The sequence below is a fragment of the Natrix helvetica genome (genome assembly GCF_964273705.1).
Source record: "Natrix helvetica genome assembly, chromosome: 1".
Taxonomy (NCBI): Eukaryota; Metazoa; Chordata; class Lepidosauria; order Squamata; family Natricidae; genus Natrix; species Natrix helvetica.
The window spans coordinates 127760208-127766823 of record NC_138548.1 but is presented as its reverse complement, the minus strand read 5'-3'; the positions used below and the strand labels follow the sequence as shown (position 1 = coordinate 127766823).

At 34.5% G+C, this 6616-nt stretch overlaps 1 long non-coding RNA gene across 1 annotated transcript; it reads left to right on the top strand.

Moving 5' to 3' along the window:
* The first annotated feature begins 613 nt into the window (after window positions 1–613).
* Window positions 614–5464, top strand: LOC309385476. Its single transcript, XR_014174233.1, has 3 exons — window positions 614–654; window positions 1261–1331; window positions 5423–5464. It is a non-coding gene; the product is annotated as an uncharacterized lncRNA (long non-coding RNA).
* The last annotated feature ends 1152 nt before the right edge of the window (window positions 5465–6616 follow it).

The window sequence follows — 6616 nt, the reverse complement described above, 5'->3', positions numbered from 1 at the left end:
GGGACCACGTGTGCAGGAGGCTCCTCAGCGCCAGCCTCAGATCAGCGCAGCTGCGGTCCCCTTCATGTTGGCTCAAGAAGGAGGGGAATGGGACCACGTGTGCAGGGGAAAGGGACCGCGGTTCATGCTGATCTGAGGCTGGCGCTGAGGAGCCTCTTGCATATGTGATCCCATTCCCCTTGCAAGGATCCCGGGCTCGCCCGATGCAAAAAATGCCTAGGTAACATCATCAGTGCTAGACGGGAGTGGGGGGGGGGAGGAGGAGAAAGGAGAAGTTTCTCTTCTCAGAAATGTCTTCTCAGTGGAGCTGTGGCAGCCTGCCTGTCCCTTTCTGACATTTCTGAGAAGAGAAACTTCTCCTGTCGGGCTGCACCCGTGCGATCGGAGCAACCACGTGGTTTGATGATGTCACCAGCCTCACAAGCCATAAACCTCACCGCACGTCACTGATTGTGATCCATACCAAGTTATTTACATAAATAAGAAATGGTTTTCTATTTATATTACCACTCCTACAACAGTATTATTGCAGAATAAGTGGTGGTATTCCCCTCCCCCCTTTAAAAAAGGAGAAAGTAAGAAAGCACAAGTATATTTACGGCTGTACAGAGGGTGGGCAAATCATAGCTCGGTTTTATCTTAGCTGCACCAAAGGTAAGATTCAGCTTTTCTCGGGCATAGATTTAATTCGTTATTCCTACCATAATTATATGGAAGAAAATTCTTATTGAGAGTGGACCTTATATTCTAAGTTAGAGGAAGAAATGCAAGCTTAGTAAGCCAAAGAAAACAAGGTTTTTATGTTATTTCTGCATTATGACTATTATGATTGTTATTATTTTGAATTATTTCATTTTCCTTAGCCTGAATATATTAGAGAAAAATACTATAGCAAGAATTAGGCAGGGTAGTTGCAGTGTTTCCAGATGATAGCAGATCACACTTTCCAGCATCTATTAACACTGGCTAGGCTGGAGTCTTTCCTACCTTAATATGTAAAAAACAGGATCTTTTAATGAAGAGCATTTCCCATTATAAATGTAAGAGCAATCTTAAAACATAATGTCACAAAGAGCTTAATACTATTGCTAGGATACACATTTTAATTGATCTTAACATACTGACTATCTCAGAATATTAAATAGTATTATGTACTTAGGTGGGTCTTCCAGGCTCACCGGACACAGAATCTTGTGTGAAAATCAAAAGAAAAGATACTCTGAACAGCTAGTGACCCAGATTCCCAACTCTTGATTGCAGGCAATCCGTTTCCAGAAAAACAATGAGGAAAATAATCTTGTGTGTTCTTGCTGTAATGCTTTGGTCACAAGGTAAGTTATCAGTCATGGTCACTCAACACTGACCGTTCCTCTTTCACAGACCCAGTCCCTTCCTCTTAAAACCGAGAGGTCCTAGATTGGAGTTCCTACATGCAGAAGCTAGCAGAAGCATGTTTGAGATCAAAGGGAGATTTGGTGGTACTTGGGGCAAAATGGCCAACAGTGGCCAATTCTGCCAACTACTCGGCTTTTCTTCCCAATAATAAGCTAATAGTAATTATATCAAAATTTATATTTTCAATGACAATATTTCATAGGAAAATATACGTTTTTAAAAAATCTTAATTTCTTAATGAGGAAGTTTCATATATTAATTTTCTAATAGTAGTTTTAATTAATATTTATACTACCAATGATAAAATTACTTGTACAAAGTAAAAAGAATAAAAGAATAAATAGATGAAAGTGCAGGGAAAAAATAAAATAGAAAAAAATAAAAATATGAATATAGTAAGGAAAAAGAAATGAAATGTATAAAAAATGATTTCCCTCTTCTCAACAAATATAAGCAATTTCAATAACTTATCAGTTTTATTTAAAACACAATAGATGGTCCCATTTTCCCATATCCCACCTCATACATTCTATAAATATCGGTAGAAACTCTTAAAATTAACTTCTGGGTCTGTTGTTCCAAAATATCCTTCAACATGCTCCATGTTGAAATATTTTATTCCATTCGGAAAAACAAGTCAAATTGTTACAAATGTAATTGTAATCTTTATTTTTTCTACTTCTCCCACTGCCCAATCTTCAAAATCCCATCCTATCCTTTGAAAAGCAAAAGAATTAAAAGCAAAAGCATTTTCCCACAGGCAGAATTCTTACCATTAATTCCAATCTCTAATTTCAAATCCAGGTAGACTTTTATTCCATTTATAAGTTTCCAAATCAAAATTCTAATCATCCTTTTTTGCCTTTTATTAATTTTTTTAAAAAATTGTTAAACTTGTATTTAAAAGTTCACTAGAAGGAGGCGCGGCTGGTGTTTTTAGACTTGTTGATCCCAAAGTTCCAAACATCTGAAAAGCAGTTAAGAAACAATTTTTAAATATGATTTCAAAAGGAAGTATGCAAACCCAACATTCTAACAGTTTGAGCAAGGTGGCTATTCCTTCTTCACCCATAGACAGAGGACACTGTCTTGTGGATCTCTTATAAGGAGCAATTGTCTGAAGCATTTCTGAGTAATCTAAAGTTCTCTCCTTTTCTGGAGTGAAACTACAAAGAGCCATCTACTCATTTGCCATTTTTCCTAGAGATATGAATTCTCAAATCTTATTGAATTTCTTTTTTTTTTTTTTTTGGAAATTATTTTTATTGTTTTAATTAAACAAAAAACACAAAAAAGATCATTCTTCATTACATCTTCCAGAAAGCATGTCGATTGGTTACAAATAAATTTCGTGCGTTATTACCATAATCCTTCTTTATACTTCATTCATATTGAATTGTACATTTTAAATCAAAGATCTTTATGTTTACCATCAATGTACCATCATTCTCATTTAACTATAATTGTTTAAATGTGCTTTTATCTAGAATCATTTATGTTTAAAGACACAACCACATACTGGCATTCACTAGCTACTTCTGTAAACCTCAGCCTTATATCCAATTGTTTTCACCAATACCAACACATATAAAATCATTAAACATTATTCTTTAACATTTCATTATTATTGTCGTAGTTATCTAACATCTTTATAATAAATCTAGACAAAAATTTGTTGATTGAATTTATAAGTACCCAGGAGGGATTACATCTTTATAACAAAATCTAAACAAAAAAAATATTAGTAGAATTGATAAATCTTTTTCCCAGGTCCCAAGTTACAGTTTATAGCCAAATTATTTTTACTAATTAAAGTTATTATTTCATTATTATGACCATAATGGATTATTTGTCAATGAATAAACATTTTAAAAACAAAAACATTCTATAAGCGTCTACAAAATCCTACTTATTAATCACCAAAGATTAACTAAGTTTTTAATTATCAACATTCATTGTCAACCCGTGTCTTTCCAATAACAAAACAATCTTATCTCTTTAGCCAGTAACATTTCGTTATTGTTATTGTAGTTATCTAACATCTTTATAATAAATCTAGACAAAAATTTATCAGTAGAATTTATAAGTACCCAGAAGAGATTACATCTTTATAACAAAATCCAAACAAAAAGGTATTAGTAAAATTAATAAATCTTTTTCCAGGTCCCAATTTACAGTTCATATCCAAATTGTTTTCACTAATTAAAGTTATTATTTCACTATTATTATCATAATAGATTATCTGTTAACGAATAAACATTTTAAAAACAAAAATATTCTATAAGCATCTACAAAATCCTACTTATTAATCACCAAAGATTAACTAAGGTTTTAATTATCAGCATTCATTGTCAGCCTGTGTCTTTCCAGTAACAAATAAACCTTATCTCTTTAGCCAGTTGTTGCGTCAATTCTCTTATTAACTTCTTTATAGAGTTCTTAAAAACTTCTCTCCGCACTTTTTTGCTCAGAAGATCTCTCATATAATCTCGTTGCCCTTCAGCTAGTATTAAAATTAACATGTCTTTGATTGTCAGGCGTCTTTCTAAAGCTGTTTCTCTTCTTAATTGCATCATCAAATCCATATCTTGACAAGAGGGGTAGAGCTCCAGATCATCAAGTATATAATAATAATCAGGTTGACTTTTCCATATTCCCTTCTTTCCACTTTCATTCATAGGTGCTCCATTATTAAGCTCCTCTATTGTCTTGTCTTTGTCTTCTATATCTTCACTGTCTTCTTTAATTTTTGAGGCTCCAGTCCCTTCACCTTTATTGTGCAAGCCAATATTTTATCCAACTTCTTACCAAATCTCTCAAATCCTTCCAATATATTTAAAATTCCATCCAAAAGATCCTGGTAACTTAGAGTTTCTTCATCTATATATAAATTCATGTTTCCCAGAGGAGGAAAAAAAGTTTAAAATCCACTGCCACTCTCGCCTTCAATGTTTCTTTTATGTATAAAAATGTGTTTATTTTAAATTTGTTTACACATAAGATTCTTTTAATTTTTCCAAAAAAGTGAGGGTTCTATCTTTTCTTTTCTTTTCCTTCCCTTGCCCAAAATATTCCACAAAGACCCCTGCAAGGGAACAGTCCGTGTCCTTGAGTCATTATCCGTCTTTACAGATAAGCTGCAAACCCTCTAGTTACAATGTCAACAGAATCCAAAAAAGTAAAGCAAAGGATACATTGTTTCAAATAAAAAAACCAAGTTCTGGCTTCCAAATGGCAGATTCAACTTTCTTTTGTTCGTATCAGACTTAAAGGAAGCAAAAATCTCTAAGTGTCTTTAATAAAGTTTAATAAACAGTGAAAGGAAGGATTATTAGAGTAAAAAAAGATTTTAGATCAACCAAAAAATAAAGTAGCAAAAAAAAAAAGGAGAAAAAATCAATTCATTCACTTAAGAGGAGAAATGGGAAGCGTTCCAATCACTTCAATCCACAAAACGTTACATAGAAAAGGGGGAAAAAGCTTTCTAAGGCAGTCCATAAAGATAAATTTCGCTGCTTTCTTCTTTTGCTTAAAGGACTAATTTATCTTTAAAAAAAATTCTTTGGGCAATCATTCTCAAAGAAAAAATCTCACCAGCTAGACTCACTTTCACTGCCTTCTTCCAGAGCCGTCTCCGACTTTGTCAGCCTGGGGGCTGTCTGTTTACCGCTGGCTTGGAGAACTTCCCTTGGGTCAATCAGGGATTTTGCGAGGTCCCTGAGACCAGCAAGGATTTGTCTCCCTGTCACCCTCTCTTCGGGACGGTTTAGGTCCATTCGGACCGTGCAACTGGTAAAAGAATCAACATCAGTCTCGGATTGTCGAGACCGCACTTAGTGTCGTCGTGACATCTGGCTCAAATCTTATTGAATTTCAAATTGAGTCATAGAGCTGGAACTTTCCAAAATCTTTGATGCAAATAATTTTCCGCATTTTTACTCCCAAATCCCATTGATGTAATATGTTAGCTAAAAGATAGCTGATGGAAATTAGAGATTGAGTTGCTGTTTTGCCTCCTCTCTTTCAGCTGTGGATGCTCTGGAATGTTATAATTGTCTCAATGAAGATGTGTTAGCACAACCACCTGATCTGATGATCAAGACCAATGTATGACCATATTCTTTGATGGAACTCGTAATTATAGTGTGAAAAAATAATTATATTTAGTTCTTAATTTTTTTTAAAGATTTTATTGGTTTTTAAAAACATTTATGGGGAAAGGGTACAAAGGTGCATAAAATTTTTTGGCAGCTCCCGTGCTAGTGGTGGAAATCTCTCAAATCTCATATTTTTTTCAATTTTGAAAACAACATTTAAAAGATAAGCATAAACAGAATTCTTACATTATATCAATCATGTGTTCAATCATCTCATTCTTTGTCATTTTCTAGTATATCAACAATTACAATAATATTTCAAATACATTTATTTTTGTGATCTGAGCCTTTTTGATATTGCTCCCTCCTCCCTGTCCCCAGATGGAGCCACTGCCCCCCCCATCCCCCATATCTTGTACATTGCTGCATTTTTCACCACCTCCCTTATTTTCATCCTCTAGGAGAGAAAAATGTTTTTTAGTGAAGGCTTCAGCTTCTTCCACTGTGTTAATTCTAATTCTGTTTCCTTCCCAGAATATCAGCATTCCCTCTGGCAGTAACCATCTAAAGTAACCAAACTCCTTTATTGTATAGTTTCTTTGCTAAGGAGGAATACTTCCTCCTTCCTTCTCTAATTTTTTTCAGAATTTGCTTAAGAATGGTAATTTCTTTATCTTGATATTTTAATGGTCCCTCCCTTTGGGCCCCTAGAACCTCATCCCTCGTGGTCCTCCTAAGAAATTTAACATGTACCTTCCTTGGAACGTTTGGGTTCTAGCATATGCTGAGTTAATCCTATAAACCAGATCCATGTCCCACCACAACTGTTCTTTATTTGTCTTAATATATTCTGCTAAAATTGTACTCATAATATCTTTAAGATTTTCATTCTCTGTTTCTGGTAGGTTCTGGAATCTGAGAAAAAAGGACATTCTTTCAAGTTCTCTTTTTGCCATAAGGTTATCCAGGTCTAAATTTCCCTTCCAGACTGCCTTAACCTCCTTTTCCAGCCCAGCTGTCCCCTCCTCCAACACCACAATTCTCTGTTTATTTTCTGTAATATGATGTTGTACCCCTCTGAGTTCATCTTTGAGATCTGACACCTCCTTCTTCAAATCGTTTTG